This window comes from Microplitis demolitor, chromosome 6 (assembly GCF_026212275.2).
Source record: "Microplitis demolitor isolate Queensland-Clemson2020A chromosome 6, iyMicDemo2.1a, whole genome shotgun sequence".
In the NCBI taxonomy this organism is placed as follows: domain Eukaryota; kingdom Metazoa; phylum Arthropoda; class Insecta; order Hymenoptera; family Braconidae; genus Microplitis; species Microplitis demolitor.
Genome location: NC_068550.1, coordinates 10,333,851 through 10,351,696, shown reverse-complemented (window position 1 = coordinate 10,351,696; position 17,846 = coordinate 10,333,851). Strand labels below are relative to the sequence as shown.

The window sequence follows — 17,846 nt, the reverse complement described above, 5'->3', positions numbered from 1 at the left end:
GTATGGTGTTTCACCTGAGTCCCACTGGATACCATGGTCGCACCCAATCTCATCAAAAGTTTTTTGCACAATTGTTCCATCATACTCCAATGGCGGTTGAAAGATAAAATGTTTACATTTATAGAATGAGCAATTTTCATATATATCAACTACACATAGCTCTTTCACTACTAAGGTGTCATCAGGCATGACAAACCCTATGAAATCTATGATGAATTCCATTGTCTCTTATTTTTTGTCGATACGTTCTTCTAGTTTTTCCAAACGTTCGATCACTTGATGCAGTTTTTTTTAGAGATTCTTTAAATGCACATCAATATGGACACGCTTATTTATCACGTCACGTTCTAATGATATTCAAATTAGTTTGTAGAAGATGAATATCACGTACAAACCTTTTAATGTAGTCTTGTATTGGCCCTTTAAAATAACGTGTTGATAAATCTGCTTCTACTGCAGGAATGGGGATCACGAATGTATAGGTTACCGACTGCTACTGAGGACTTCAAATAGTTCCTACACCCAAATCCTCATTTCAAATGAGGACTTGGGATCACAAATTGACTAGTTACCGACCGCAGATGTGGCACATTACTGATGGTCGGTAAGGTAGATTAAGACCCAAATCCTCATTTCAAATAAAGACTAGTTCCACGAACAGTCATCGGGAAGAAAAAGTATTGTTATATCAGGGAATGAACCCTCCCCGATTAACTACTGATTCATGATGATTTGAAATTTTTAATCGTCATGAATCGTCTTTAATCGTAGAATAATATTGCAATTACCGGTTCCAAATGAAGATTAAAGACGATTCATGACGATTTGAAACTTTTAATCGTCATGAATCGTCTTAAATCGTAAGCTAATTTTGCAATTTCTGGTTTCAAATGAAGATTCAAGACTATTTATGACGATTCGAAATTTTTAATCGTCATGAATCGTCTCTAATCGTAAAATAATATTGCAATTTCTAGTTTAGAATGAAGAGTGATGTTTTGGGAAAAATATTGACCGCCGGGTAGGGGAAAAATCGATACCTAGGCTATATTCTCGACATGAATTTTATGATTTAAAAATAATTATTATTTAATTTATTAGATAAAATAAAAATATGCATATAGTATGAATAAATAGTTCATACAGATAAATAATTATTCATATATCATTCAGGTGTCGAAAAATTATCTTTATAATTTATATTCTAATTTGAAACTAGGCCCAGGGCCAGGAAAAATAATCACAATAATAAATAAGGGCGACGAGCACGCCACGTGGACGACGACTAACAGGTGGAGGATCGAGTAATTAAGGCAGAATGATACGGGCAGTTATTGTGCACGGACGTGGTCCTCCGAGTAAAATTGTGTATAATTGCGTTTTATTATTTTTTTGATAAAAATTAAAGTTGTTGATAATCGCAGTAATTATTCACTGGGTGAATAACCGATATCATTTTGGATCTAATCATTTGGAGATATTTACGAGTAAGTACTTTGGATTTCTTTCACCGTTTATATTTTCACGTGATAACCTCCCCCGGTAGTTGTTGGTCGCCGCATGATATATATTATGAATAATTATTGTTAATTATCATTGGATATTTCCTTTTTTTTTATATGGTTGCAAATTCCTAGATAGTTATATACATATAACTATCTATATACAACGTTTGCTAAACGTTGCTGATAGGTATACATATATCTATAGATATATATATCTCTAGTGCACATACAGTACTTGAGCAAATTCCTCAAGTACTGACATCATCGCTTGGGTGAAAAATTCCCAACTCATTGAAATTATTATTTACTCAGAATATCTGTGAGATATTATTCGGTATTATTTATATTTATTATTATTTAAAACAATCAAGTAATTTTATTTTTTTTTCTTTTGATTTATTTATGTACCCCAGCGGTCAAACTTATTATTGAATTTTTATTAAGATTATCAATTATTTTAACAGAGAAAAATATATTATTTTTGTGTGAGTGAGAAAAAAAATTATGTATCTTTCTCTCTCTCACAAGTGTTGAGAGATAAATTGAAATAAAATAAAAATATTATTATTATTTATGATTTAAGGAAAAATTCAACTGGAATAATAAATGATTTTATTTAATATTAAAATTGATAGTATCAATAAAATCAAATTATATAAGTTTTTATTAAATTGGGTATAAATAGTTTTTTTTTTTGTTATAGTATTATTTCTTGAGTTGAGTATGAATACTTGGTTTTGATACTGCGATTATTGTCTGATGAATTAACCCCCAGTGGTAAAACTACAACGATTGTAAAGTGTATTTTTGGCAATATAGCCAAGTATTGTTGTTAATGATTTAACAAAATTAAGTATTGTGAAAAATTATTATTTTACTGTTGTTTAAATTATTAAAACTCTGAAAACCAACAGCTGTCGGGGAAAATTTAATATTTATTTTCCTCTTGATCTTTTCCTACTGGTTCATCTTATTTTTCCTCATATTTATTATTTGTTTGTAATTATCTATTATTTATTTACAATTTTTCTATTATTTATTTAATTTCTATTGGGTGTCTCGAGTGTTTATTCGCTTTGTTCCAACCGCTTGCTTGGATTTTCCCTCGTCACTTCCCCCTGAATAATTTTTGTCCGTTTTGGATAAACGGTCTGGCGCCTGCGTGCACTAACCCAGCCTGAGGAGCTGGTTCAGGTACACTAATTATTTATTAGTTATAATTTAACAATTATTTAAATTTATTATTTTATTATAATTTGATCTCAGTATTTATCATCATTTATTATTATTTTTCTTATCATTTATTTATCACGTGGGTAGCCACATACGATATCGGACTGTTCCGCGTCTCCGTCGAGGAATTTTAGCACGGTATACGTTATAAACTTTCAAAAAAACCGCTATTTTCATGGTTTTTACTTAGAACTTTTTAAAAAATGGTTGAAATGAAAAAAATCAAATAATAAAAAAATTTCATTTTTCCATGTACTTTTAGAAAAAAAAAAATACGAATAATTTTTTGGAAAAATTTTTCCACGTTATTTTCGAGTTTTGAAACTCTAAAGTCGTTTTCTGAAAATCATGCATATTTTGATTTTGTGAAACTTTGCAACAACAAACTACTAACTATTCCACATCTCTTCAGGTGATTCCGGTCGTGGGGCCTCTATGGCTATTTTTTTTTTTTAATTTTTGAAAATGAAAAACATTTTTTTTTTTTTTTCATATTGTAAAACAATTAATTGTTATTATTGGCATTATTGAATAAAAATTTATTTGTTCATTAAAAATTGTTTGCTTAAAAAACCAATAATAAATTAATAAAAAATTTTTTTTTCTGTATAAGATAACATGATAAATGATGATTTAAAAAAAAATTATGGTTCCTTAATATTAATATTGAGTAAAAAAAAAAATTGTTAATTAGCAAATGCGCTGTTTAGCAATAAGAAAATTTTTTTAAGAAACGATTTTTTTTTTGAAAATCATTATTTCATTAAGCATTTGTTCCCAAAAAAAAATTTAATTAAATTCTTATTAACAATGCATTTGTTTATAACAATTATTCAAACAATGCAAGTCAAAATTTTTTTAAAATTATTGTTATGTAGCTTTTAGCAATAAAAAAACAAAATGATCAGAAAAATAAAGAAATTAAATTTTTTTGATTGCTTTACTTACGGTTTTTATTTTTCAATACTTTAGATTTTTAATAAAGAAGTAGAAAATCGAAATTTTTTAATTTTTCTAACGGTTATCTTTTCTAGACTCTTTTAAGAATAGATCCAAGAAGTAAAAAAAATCCGGGATTTTTAGTTTAGTAATAATCAAGGTTTTTATGTAAACTTTCAACAAGAAACAATTAACTAACCACCAACGCATAGTTATTTAAAAAATTAGGGTAAAAAGTTTTTTTCTGTAGATTATTATTCATTCATGTGTTCAGAACGTACGAAATTTTTTTCATTCCTTAATAATTAAATTTCGTTGACTCTGGACCATTTCTGAAAACACTCTCATTTTATCCTGCACTCATTTTGAGCCCATTTTGGAAACACTTTGATTTCATTCTGGATTCACTTTAGGTTTATTCTGAAAACACTTTGATCTACTCTGTATCAAGTTTGAAATCACTTTGATTTCACTCTGGGGAAAGGGCACAAAACCAATCTGGAAACATACTTGATCTAGAATGTTTACATTCTGACTATGATTCCAGATTTTTTCCATAGTGGGTTGAAGGTTGCAAGGGTAAATTTTGTTTGCTAAAAAATACGATTTTAAAAGTAAACAAATTTAACTAGCTATTTAAAAAATCTTTTGATTGCATAGAATTCTAAGAACATACTGAAAAACGGTGTAAAAAATAATATATAATGACAAAAATAGCAATTAATGATTTTTGATAGGAAAAAAAAATTTTTTTAATTTTTAAAAATCAAACAAAAAATAGTAGACACGGAAGTCCCACGACCAGAACGACCCGAAAAGTTGTGAAATAGACAGTAGTTTGTTGTCACAAATTTTGGGAAATTCCAAATATGCATGATTTTTAGAAAATGACTTTAAGTTGTAAAACTCGAAAAAAGCGCGGAAAAACTTTTCCGAAAAATTATTGGTTTATTTATCTGAAAGTACACGGAAAAACGAAACTTTTTTAATCTTTGAGTCTTTTTATTTAAACCATTTTTCAAAAAGTTATAAGCAGAAAACCATGAGAAAAGTGTTTTTTTTTTTTTTTTTTGAAAATTCTGTATTTTTTGAACCTATGATCCAAAAAATCTTAAAATTTGGAATGATGAGTTTTTTGATGTGTACTGAAATATATCAAAAAATTATGAAAATTAAAAACTAAAATTTAAAACTGTACGATTTGGCGTGGAATGCCCCAAACACTTTTGAATGCTTTTGAATACTTTTGAATCACCCTTTTTATGGGCATTTAGTATTGCAAATCAACAAATAAACTTACAAACACAATTTATGTCCAAAATCTAAAACTCGTGATGAATTCTCAATGAAATTGTTCATCTAATTAAAGCACAAAATTTTATTGTAATGGGTCCACTTATTTTATCAATTGATTGTGGTCTTGATAAAATAAGGGCCAACACAGGTGTAAAACTTAAAGGTGTCTTACGTACCTGTCCAGCTATGTTCAGTGAATCTCAGGACGAAAGTAACCCCGTTCTGAACCACGCAGTATTAAAATTAAGAGAGAGATCTTATACTAAACTTATGAGGAAGGTTTATAAGGCTAGACAATTAATTAATATGATATAGTACGTTAATAACCATGGCATTTATTTAAACGAAGTCGCTTTGACAATTAATGAAATGAATATGAACAATAAATAAAATGGCTAATGAAACTGACTCGACGTACGTGACTGTATAAATTTTACTGACTTGACTGTGAAATTTACAAATATTACAATGACTCTATTATTTCGATCATGGCAATTTTATAAATGAGTTTAACCAGAAAACAACTTCACTCACTTCAACTTATTACATAGTTTTATAAAAAAGTACTAAAATTACGGATAAAATAGCGATATCTCAAATTTTGAGATATTTAATTAAATTTATCTCGGAAATTACTAGCTCTACGGTAATGGACTAAATAACCTTTTTTGGTGGAAATAAAATTCTCTATAAAAAAGTATTGTACAATTTCGTACTATAGTTAGTGGTTTGCGAGTAAAATAAAAAAAAACCATGAAATTTGAGAGAAAATTGGCTTTAAGATTTTTTACCAGTAAGGCCGGTATATATATATATATATATATATATATATATTGTGACGTTATTTTTTGGTACGAGGCTTGAATTAAGGTTAACGTCACAAGCACCAATTGATTATATTGTATTTTCGAGCATGGTAACTCAAGACTTATAGTTTAGTTTGCAGTAATTAACGATTTTGATACAGATTTTTGATTTAAGTTATAGTTTGAGAATGAAATATAGAGTAACGTCTGGCTACAGATACAGCTGTTGATAGGAAAAATTAGAGTAAAGAATTAGGATCAGATTTATGGAAAATTATTATGGGATATGGCTTGAGATTAGAGTTTGGTTGGAGTTTTGGGTTTAGTTGGTAGGCCTCAGTGGACAGTTTTGACCAGTGTGCTGCTGAGGGTAACCGCTGGTCATTTAAATTTAGGAATCTGGTCTGCGATCTCAACCGAAGCCAAGTCCAGGAGAGCAACTACATTAGGATATCCATGCTCAATAAAATGCGCCTTAATTATTGCCTGTTGAGTCTTTCATAATGAGTTGGAGTTATGGAGTGAAGTATAGAGTTGGTAAAAATGGCGATAATGTTTTAGTTTGGGGAGTAGGGATGGGAGCAGACGTGTCTAGAAATGACGTTACAGTTCATGGCATTGCGGAAAGCTACCGATTCAGATTATTGTTACAGAAGTATTATTTAAAATAGTGTAAGACGTTGCTTGATATTTTATCCATCAGTAATCAGGTATGAACTAATTATTGTAATTATTAATAATTAATTGAGTTTGAGTCCGAGTCTTGAGGTATTATGCTACCGTTTTAATTAAAGAAAAGTTGTAAGATCTAAGAGAATTTTGAGAATATTGTTACAGTCTAGAGTCAAGTTCACGATTTATTGTTAATATGATTTTATAAAAATAATTATAAGAAATATGTTCAGTTATTAAACTAATTATTACCTAATTAATATCAATATGAGACCCATGTATGTTAGTTTTTCGATTTTATTAAAGAAAATGTTCTAGAGTATCGGATCCTCCATTATTGGTCTAGTTCACTGAATACTAATCAAGTATCAGCTGGCTCCAGTTACTTAATTTAATTTATTTATTTATTATTAAGGTCTCGAAACACATCGCTGAGATGTCAATTTACTTCTGTTAAGATTAATTTTATTATTATATTTGGATTCGGTATTTTGTTATAAAGTAAAATTATTTGTATGATGCTACAGTATTTTGTTAATTGTTAAATAGAGATTTTGGGATTAGTTGTTAAATAAAAATTGCAAATCTTCTAATAATCTACATGAATTTGGAATGATATAACCCGGACCACTCCCTCTCACCATAAACCTACACACTGCGCGACAGCATGGCATACCGTAACTCTGTTTTTAGTTTCCAGTCTCCGTTTTGTTTTTGCTTATAAGTTCTGAGCATTTTGTTAAGTTTTAGCTTTAGTCTTATGTATGCGTGGTTTTGGTGATAATTCTACTGATCAGAAATTTTCCGGTTTTATTCATACGTGGTTTTGAGATAATTCCACAGATCAAAAATTTATCTAATTATCATGATTTACTGGTTTGGTGGTTCCAGTGATAAAAAATTATCTGGCGCCCTCATAGTATTGAGACTGGAGGTTAAAGATAGTGTAACGGGGTAAAATTTAATTTATCATCAAGGAAAATCGTGGTTTCCCACGGCTCGTCAGATACCCGAGCCGAAACCCCAAATAAGTACTCGTTTGAGTTTTTCGACTTGTCGCCGGATGCGCTATTTGAAGAAGCTCGGACTTCTGTCCCAAAATTAAGTGGGGAGACCATTTTCAGAAAGTTTCCGAAATGGCCGAGCTGAAAAGATATAACAACAGGACAGCAGCAAAATCGGGGAGAGTCGGTCGAGCCGACAAGCCTAACGGACGTCCATCTGCCGTGAGCCTTATCCAGAAGGCCGGAAACCAAGGAAAGACCAAGGGAAGCTAGATAGACGCCAATGGTATCATCCGGTAAACAAATGCAAAGTTGAGTGTTAATATCGTAGTGCTGTACGTAAATCAATTCTCGGCAGGTAAGCCAGAATTAATAAACTAATTAATATCAAGTATAAAACCATCGGAAGTATTAATAAACCAGCGTCTCCGATAGAATAAATTCTCGGTGGGGGAAGCCAGAATTTATTGTAAAGAAATAAAATAATAATTAACCACGTGTTTGGTAAAGTAATTCTCGGCAGCGAGGCCAGAATTTATTAATCATTAATTATAAATTAAGGAGTAAAATTTCTCAGCAAGAGGCCAGAAATTATAATAGTTATTAAGTCATTGTTATATGATAAATTAATCGGTAATTTAGTAAGATAAAATTTATAAGACTGAAAATCAAGTGCTGAAAAATCGGGATAAAGATTGAGATTGTAATTAATTAAAATTGCGAGTAATAAGTTGATGTCCGTAAATTGTTAAAGGAAATTAAAATTGAATGCGAAGAAAGAAAGACACGAAATAGAGAGAGATAGACTGAGACGCGCGAAGCAGAGAGAGATAGCGTCGGTCGCTCGAGTCAGTAAAGTCTATCACTTGATGGAAAATTAATACTGGAAAATTTTTATGAATTAAAGTAAACGGTTATACAAAAGAGAAGATTAAGGAATAACTAAAATTAAATTTTAAGGAAAGTTTTAGAAGAAAATTAAATTGTGTGTGTGTGAGTTAAATCCAGTGGACAGTAAATAGATTAATTAACGCGCGTGTGTGTGTGTGTGTGCGATAAAAAATGATTCCAAGGGAATTTTTAATCAATTATTTTGAAATAATTAGATCCAGGGGATCTGGTAAGTTGCCGATTTTGTTTTAATATTGATCCAGGGGATCAGGCCGGTGGCCATTATAAATAAGTCCCGGGGACTCAGTGTTAAATAGATCCAGGGGATCAAGCAGGTTGCCAAAATTGTATAAGTCCAGGGGACTCAGTGTTAAATAGATCCAGGGGATCAGGCCGGTGGCCAATTAAATATTTTAATTCATAAAGTCCAGGGGACATATTAATCAATGTAATAAAGTCCGGTCGACTCCGTTAGTTAATAAAATAATTATAAGTGAAGTAAAATCCGGTGGGTAAAATTGTTTTGTGATAAATAAAATTGCTAATTATATTAATGAAAATATTGTGTAATAAATTTAATTCCTCATCCTTTCTCACTCTTGTAAAATTCAACGACCCTGAATTTTCTAAATTTAACATCTCCGGTTCTGGAAGGCCGAGTCTTATCTTCCAGTGGCGCCCTTATTAAGATCAATTAATAAAGGGGCCAAATTTGGCAAGGTTGAAAATTACCCTGTTACAATAGAGAACGAAGTTGTAGCGCAAAATTTAGCGTATAGTGTGTACAATTTTTGCGTTATAATATATATTGTAGTAATAAACTGATTAATCATTTTAAAAAATATATTTGTATATTTCTGAATGAGTAAAGAATATCCTGATTTCAAAAATTCGCCATACTCAAACTAAGTCAGTATTATCCTGAGTCAATATTATCGTCCTCAAACCAAGAGAAAAAAATTCTTGGGAGAAATAAATATACATTTTGTTTGAAAACAAAAACCGCTTCTTTCAAGATTAAAATTTTTAATAAAAAAATTTTTATTCTCCATTGAAGAGTAATAATTTATTTATTCAAGATTGAATTTTTTTTTTAATTGAATAGATTCGATGTTTTGAAACAAGATTAATATTTTGAAGAAAATAATTTACTTGAACCAACCCGTGAAAAATGAATCATACATTGTCATGTATTAAAATTGGCCAGACATGGCCATAAATGACCATACATGATCATGCATGTAAATTGGCCAAATATGGCCATGTATGACCATACATAGCTTGATACGGCTATATGTGACTTGATATGACTATGTATAGAAATTTTAACTAAATTAAAAAAAATTATTTTTTTTTTTTTCAATCCGGCGACGCAGAGATTATCAGATATGCGAATAATTGAATTCCTAATCGAATTGAAAATTTTTAATTCAGAGAAAAACGCTAGACTTACTAATGACCGCACCCGCTTCACTAGGATTCGAACCCGGGACCGTCCGTACAAGAGACTGACACTTTGACGACTAGGCTATGCAACCGACAGTTACAATGAAGTTTAGTTGTGCTACGTAAGATTGAAAGAATGTAATCACTTTCGAAAAAGCAAAATATAATCATCAGTATGCTTTTATTGATGTCAAAAAAATTTCCTATTTTTTTTACACTACAACATCCTGTTTATAAGTAATTGTAATAGTCAGCTCAAATTTTTTATATAAAATCTGAATGTCTATACATTGTCATATATGCCCATTTATGAGCCATATACGGCCATAAATGGCCATGTATGAATCATTTTTCACGGGAAGTTACTTTTTCTTTCTGAGTACCTATAAATTGTATGTCTGACAATTAGAACGAAAGATGTAAATATAAAGTGACTTTGATGTTGAAGCCTTGTCAAGAACCAATATGCTTAATGTCTCAGAAATGATAATACAAAAAAGCATGTTAAATGAATTGAAGCTAAAATTGAATATATATATATATAGTAAAGTATATAAGCTCCAGAAACCTGGGATTGTGATAAGATGTGACTTTATCTTGAATTCACAAGACACTACTCTGTATGAGTAAGTCTGTTTACGTAAGATAATTCCAAGTCAAAGGTGATAATGATAGTTCTTACTTCCAGCCAGTGACGATATTTAATGGTTGTTAATCTAATAATTATAATAGCTATAATTAAGTACATAAATATTTGTAAAATTAACTAATGAAAATTAGTTTTCAACTGAGTAGAAAAAAAAAAAATAATCAGTTAATGATAAAATCTTGGGAGGGATTGAAGGTAAAGAGGTCAGAAAAAATCAAGGATGAATGGTAGTTTGAGGTAGAGATATAAGGGAGCTAGGAATACTGAATATGGGATGGAATTATCGACGACCTACAAGAACTTGATTTTCTAAACCATTACGTTCCGTCCGTGTACATTGCTGGGTGTGTGTAACGAGAGGGATAGATAATGTGACTGTGTGCATAGTATAGCCTGGTGAGAAACCCCTTTTACTTTTAAAATTGATTTATATCGAAATTTAAAATGGCACTCATCGAGCTGAACAATAAATAGAAAATCTTCTAATCTTTTTATAATAGTATAATTTGAACTACTTATTATTCTATACGTGGGAATGAGGACCAAAAAAAAATTTTTTTTGTTTGAAAATTTTTAGTTACTGTTTGAAGAGAAAAAAAAATAGGGCAAGTTGATCAATCCGAACAGTGAGGGCCATTAACAAATTTTATACGGAAAAAAAACAGTACTAAAAATTTGGTTACAGTTACTATATAGAAAATCAACTGAAACCACGTATGGAATCCGATAATTTTTTTTTTCGGCATATAAGTAACTACTAACATATAAGTAACTACTACAACTATTCCACAAGTAAAAAAAATGCCATCTGGCAGCCAGAATGGAAGGTAGATTTTTCGAAAATTTTCAGCACCTCTCTGACTTTTCGGTAGCTCGCGCTTTGTTTAAAACGAAGGCGGCCCTTGTACTTTTTTGCTATGGTTGAAGCCATTTTTTAGAGGTCAATTTTTCAATCCGAGATTTTCAATCTGCACTTTAAATATTGTTAGTATTTTTATATATTTGGATATAAATGTACGAGCAATACTAATTTAATCGCGTATTTCTACGATCTCGGATTGACAAACTAGTTTCAAGTAAACAGGGTTAGAAATGAAAATATACAGATGTAACAAAATATGTATTGATGAAAACTTACATAATTCTTTAAAAAATCAAGATTTATAAATTCATTAAGTTTATCAAAAACGGCGCTAACTAATATTTAGATATTTAGAAATGAAGGATTAAATATTGAACTCAAAGATTTTTCATAAAATTGGTGATTGTGTTCATGATAGATTAATAAACAAATAGGTAAATACCAGTTATAATTGATATTTTTCTCTAATTAATAAGTTAAAATACGAGAAAGGTTAAAGAGGTATATGATACTGATGTATATGTATATATATAGACTTTGAAAATATAAAATATTTATAAGGATCACAGATTATATCTTTTACAACGAAATATAACTGACAGAGCTAGATTATAATGGAAAATACATGAGTTATTCGGAATGAAAACCATTTCTTCCTAATTTTTTTATTCTATCCAAACTTTCAAGACTATCAAATAATTGGAAGAAATAGTCGAAACATAAAGTTTAAGTTAAAAAATTGAAGCTCATCAAACAAGCTTTAAGATATCTTTTACAGAAATGGTCTATGACTTTTAGTTTAAAAGAAAAAAAAAATACTGCAAGAGTATTAAGATTCTCCTCGATTGTAGAGTCAACAAAAAATTACCACCCTCCGATAAGTAACGAAACTACTATTAATGGTCACATCTACCAAAGGATATCCTAGAATTTCAAATATTAATGTTTTTATCAGTCTGAAATTTTTTTCATAGGTGAGATTTTTAGTCTCCGAGACTACAAAAAAATCATCATCCCTCCAAAAATACAGTTTTCACTTAATGACTATTCCTAATTTAAGATTCTTTAGAATTTTAGGCAGTCAAATAATATAAAATTTAACCAGTGCCTGTAGTCGAGTGGATAACACTTTCGTCCTTGAATTCAAATACTCACCAAGCTTGGTTCGGATCCTACGATGAGCAAATAAATTGATTTTTAACAGGCAAATATTATTCATTGCCCTTTAAGGTTCGTTCCATATTACCACCAGACTGCAAAATGACGGAACGTCACAATCGTGGTGACATCTTACAAACGTCATTGTAACTTTTATACAAATTCAAATTTTTAAGCCGCAATTTTTTTAATAATACCACAAGATAAGAAAACGGAGGGAAAAATAAATTTTTCGGCGTGTTTTCGGCCAACTTTCGGCCTCTTTCAATATAATTTTATAGTAACGGCGTGAGTTTGCTCAAATTAAGCTGTTTCGGCCCTTTTTTGGCTAAATATTTTCACCTGGGATTTAACGCTCTAAATATAAGGTTTCTTATTATTTTTTGATAAATCCATCTGTTCAAAAGTTATTAGAGCTCAAATTCAAGTTATAGCAAATTTCCATATCTTTTTTACTTTTCCGGCGAAACTATCAGACTTGTCACAAAATGTTATAGGGTCTTTTTTTGTTGACAATTTTATTCTGTACAAATTATTTTCAGTAAAGGTATTTTAAATTTCGCATTGTTTTCTAATTATTTTCATTTTAATGTCGATTTTTTTAAATTAATCAGATCACTCCTTTATTAAGAGCTTGAAGTTAAAATGAAAATAGCTAGAAAACAATGCAGAACTTAAATAAACTTTACTCGTAATAATTTTTAGAAAATAAAATTATCAACAAAAAAGATTCTATAACATTTTGCAATAAGTCTGATAGCTTCACCGGAAAAATAAAAAGATCTCGAAATTTACCATAACTTGACTTCGAGCTTTAATAACTTTTGAACAGATAGATTTATTAAAAAATGATTAAAAAACTTTTTTGTAGAATGTTCAATTTAAAAAAAAAATGTGTATTAGTCTATTCGATCGATTGATGTGTTAACGAGTTAAAATACACAAATCTTAAAAAAAATCGGTCCATCGGTTGACTCTGTGGGCCAGCTCGAAAACCCCGCTGTTTTCAAGTTCCTTGAGCTCGAAAAAGTTGTTGTGAATATATCTTCGAGCTGGAAAATACATTTGTATGCCGTTGTTTCCGAAAAAAAAAACTTTTTTACTATTTCTTTCATCAACGACATCTCTTGAACGAATTAACCAATCAAGACGGTTGAAGTGGTAATCGACGCGTTTTATTGTGTTCTGAAGCTGATAAGATTTTGAAATTGATTTATCTAGTCATGTTGAGATATTTCAAGAAAACCAAAAAGAAATGTTTTTTCTTGCTTTCCGTTAATGGTTTCTCTTAACGAATGAACCAATTTTGATGGTTGGGGTGGCATTCGGCGTTGCTTATAAAGTTTTAGAGTTGATAAGATTTTGGAATCAACCCACGAGCACATTAAAAGTTATCCAAAAAAAAACATTTTTAAATAAATTTTATTTTTGGAATATCTCAAAATGAGCCCTACCGATCAAGCTCAATTTTTCACAGTTAGTAGGAATTAATATGCTGCGCTGAATACCACCGTGGAGATCAAAATCGGTTGGTCCGTTCAAAAGTTACAGAATATTTACATACGTACGTACATACGTACACACACACATACATACACTCGGACATCATCTTGAAATTAATCAAAATAGCTTCCTAGAACCTCAAAACGTCAAGATCTGATAGAAATTACATTTTCGAAAAATTTAGCCGAAACCAATAACTTCCCGAATTTTCTAAAATTTTCAATTTACTTAGCAGGAAGTTAAAAATTATCCCGTGTTATTTAAATGGAAAATCGAATTTTTCGATGAGCTAGAACTGTAATTTACATAGAATTTTTTTTCTTGCGCGACAAATCCGTTTTTGTGTCTAACAACGACTTTTTTCCACATGCACTTAAAAAAAAAATGTTGCTCCAAAATGACGCACCGTAATGTCTATGTAATGGATTGTATTGTAATTTATGTTCGAAACCAAATTTATTATTAGATGCATTATTTACGTAGGATATAACAATTTGATCATTTTAGTTAAGTAATGCCATGAATTTTTCATATTTTTAAGTAGATAGCAGGCTAGAGGATCAGACTATAATCCAGCAATAACCAAAGCTAAGCAGCATCGACGTGGGATATAAATTGAGTGGGTGACTTTTAGTAAAATAGCGGTTCAATCAATAATTTATGTATTTGTTTCTTATTTAAATATTACCAAGTATTATAATAATAAAAACAATAAATCTCAATTAAATTATTTAATTAATAATTTATATTTTAATTGAGATTTTATAAATAGCTATATTTGTTCATGAATGATATCTATACTTATATATACTTATATAAGATTGTAGATGATCAGATCTGGCCAATTTTCAGATCTGATTATATATAGTCATATATAATGAGACAAAATTATTTTTCATCGGGCATCTTATGTATAATTACATATAAAAAATGGCCCTACATAATTATATATAACTATATATAATTATATAGAACTATATACAATTAAATTCCTATGCAATCAATTAAATATATTGTGAATTTTTGTACAGTAGAGACTCAATACTTTTTATTTAACTCATTTTTTTTTGAAAGTCCAAGTTTATTTTCTAAGAAAAATTATTCATGGAAACATTGAACCTAAATATTTTTGTCATTTTGTAATATAGGATGTACTATATTATCATCAAAAAAGGTACTTATCACTCTGTCAAATAACGGAAGAGTACCCGGGCCAGAATATTCTCAAGTTTAGAATTTAAGAGTTCTGAAATAAGTTTCTTACCAGGGACACTACAAATGATGGGCGCGATCTCGTAGCGAACACTGAATTACTTCCACTACTGCTTATAGCACCGGTGATTTCCCTCTCCTACATACATATAGGGCGTTCCACGCCAAATCGGACAACATTTAGCTTTTGAACCTCGGATTTCTTTGTAACTTTTTTATCTTTTAGCATAGGTTGAAAGAGGTCTTCATGATTTTTGTCAAATTTTTTCCCCCAACCGTTTTCGAAATATCGAATTTGGAAAAATGTATATTTTTTTTTTTCAAACGCCTGTAACTTCGCGAAAAGTGATTTAAATAAAATTTTCATAGAGACAAAAAATGTTCATTTTCAGATATCTTTTCAGAGTAAAAAATATTTAAAAATTTTTTTGAACCACGCTTCTATTGAAATTTAAACTTTTGAGTACATATTGTCGATTTAAAAAAAAACACGTACTGATCGATTTTCCTCATAATGTAATAAACAAATGTAATATTGCTTTAAAAAACTAACCCATGTTTCTTAAAAAAAACATCTCTCATATTTAAAAAAAAAACTCTTTAAAGGAGTACAAATTTTTTTTAATTAGGTATAAAAATTTGCTGACTTGAGGAAAAAATAATTTTGATTTAAGATAATTATTTACTAGGTGCAAGAAAATTTTAATTTTCTGAATCTTTAAAAAAAATTTTTTGTATCATGATTAAATTGCTTGGTTCAACTGTCTCCTCAAAAACCGCTGACGCTGCAAAATTTTAAAGTTCTAATCCAAAAAGTAGACATTTAGAGGTACAATTTCCTTTTTTTTTATTTCTTGTATGACCATTTCTCTCAAAGTTACGGCCTGTTGAAAATCACCCAAAAATTTGGAATTTTTTTTTTATCCTTTAATTTTTTCCAGTAGTGTATATGATTATATATAACTAGATATAAGTATATATAATTGTATATAACTATATATAATTTTATATAATCATCTGTGATTTTTTCTCAGCGTTATATATGATTATATCTAATTCCCCTGATTAAACAAAACGATTTGTGACGATTAAAACTGTTTTAATCGTTTTAAATCATCATAAATCGTCAATTGATGATTAAAAACGATTAAATTTTTCGAATGAAGATTAAAGACGATTTGAAATTTTAATCGTCATTACTCGTTTTTAATAGTAAAATAATAAATCGTCTTTTGATGATTTGGGACGATTAAATCTGAAAATCCATGACGATTAATGATGATTTAATTTTTAATCGTTTTTAATCGTCACAAATCGTTTTGTTTAATCAGGGTCTATAAAATCACCATTAATTTACTGTGGAATCATGGTAAAATCACCATTAATTGACCGTGGAATCATGGTGAAATCACCATTAATTTACTGTTAACTCACAGTAAAATCACAGTGAAATCACTACTAAATCACAATGACAAAATGGCACAAAATCACTGTGAATTCACGATGAAATCACCGTAAATACACCGTAAAATTACGGTGAAAGTGAATTCACTGTGATTTTACAGTAATTCCAAGTCCGCGAGGGATTGCCAACAAAAGTATTGTTAATATAGCCATACTATTTCGTAATATTTCCCATACTTAGTATTGCTGTTTTAACGATTTCTTTACAGACTGCTATTATAGCAATTTCGCAGTCTATTCTCATAGCAATCTAAATAGGTAACTTAGCAATCCGGATTTTAAATAACAGTATGTAATGTTAATGCAGCAATACGTATTTCCGTAGCAACTATATCGATGGTCGATTCAACTAATAATTGTATACCCGCTCGGCATTAATGTCAGAAAGATATCTTTTTAATATCAGAATCATAACGTAATTTTCTAGATAACTTTATGATACCAATAAAATGACTTTCTGACAATCATGCCAAGCGGGTATGTATAGGTTGCAAAACAATCTAACCTTTACAAAAATAAAGTATTGCTTACCTACTTAAAAATGTTTCCCTGCTTATTTATTAAGCCACAAGTAACTATTTTTTTTTAAATCTTTGAATATAAATTTTTATTTCCAACAATATTATTTAAAAAAATAATTGGATGTATTAATGAAGTTAACTCCACAAAAAAATGATCTATTACTACTTGGCTATGGTGAACAGTGATGCAAGAACGTGGGATTTTTTTACCCCTTCCTGTGGTGGAATAGTATGGAGTGTAATGGCAGGAGGGGGGAAAAAATCCCACGTTCTGGCATCACTGATGATAAAGTCTATGAATTTACACTAACGCGCAAGCGCAGTAATGACTTAATTTTCTGATTATAATTGAAGCCATGGTGCATGTCAATCTATACTCGCTAGGGATACATAATATTTATCGATGCTTGAACTATCGATGCACTAGGAATTCGATACATCGATCCCTGATAGCCACCCTAACCATAAGTTAACTACAAGCTACTGCCGTATTTTAAAGGTAAGTGTTAGAGAGCAGGCAGTTACCTTTAAGTAGACAGTAAATTGTCTGCAACTTTCTATTTAATTTGATTATCAGTATTAACGTCAGACAATGACGTTAAGTTGATTGAAAGTTTCACTTCAAATTGACAGCAAGTTTTTCTGGCGTTACATTCAAGCTACTGCCGTATTCTGAAGCCAACTT

At 30.0% G+C, this 17,846-nt stretch overlaps 1 protein-coding gene across 5 annotated transcripts in view; it reads right to left on the bottom strand.

Moving 5' to 3' along the window:
• LOC103570409 (uncharacterized) overlaps positions 1-17,336 on the bottom strand; it is a 66,363-nt gene extending 49,027 nt beyond the window's left edge. For 3 of the 5 annotated variants that reach the window (XM_014443194.2, XM_053740310.1, XM_014443197.2), the window contains exon 1: positions 5,150-5,319. The gene's annotated coding sequence lies outside the window, so the exon portion shown is untranslated. Of the gene's footprint in view, positions 1-5,149; positions 5,320-17,171 lie in introns of those variants that run through there. The other 2 variants (XM_014443195.2, XM_014443196.2) reach the window with 2 other exon arrangements.
• Positions 17,337-17,846: the final 510 nt, after the last annotated feature.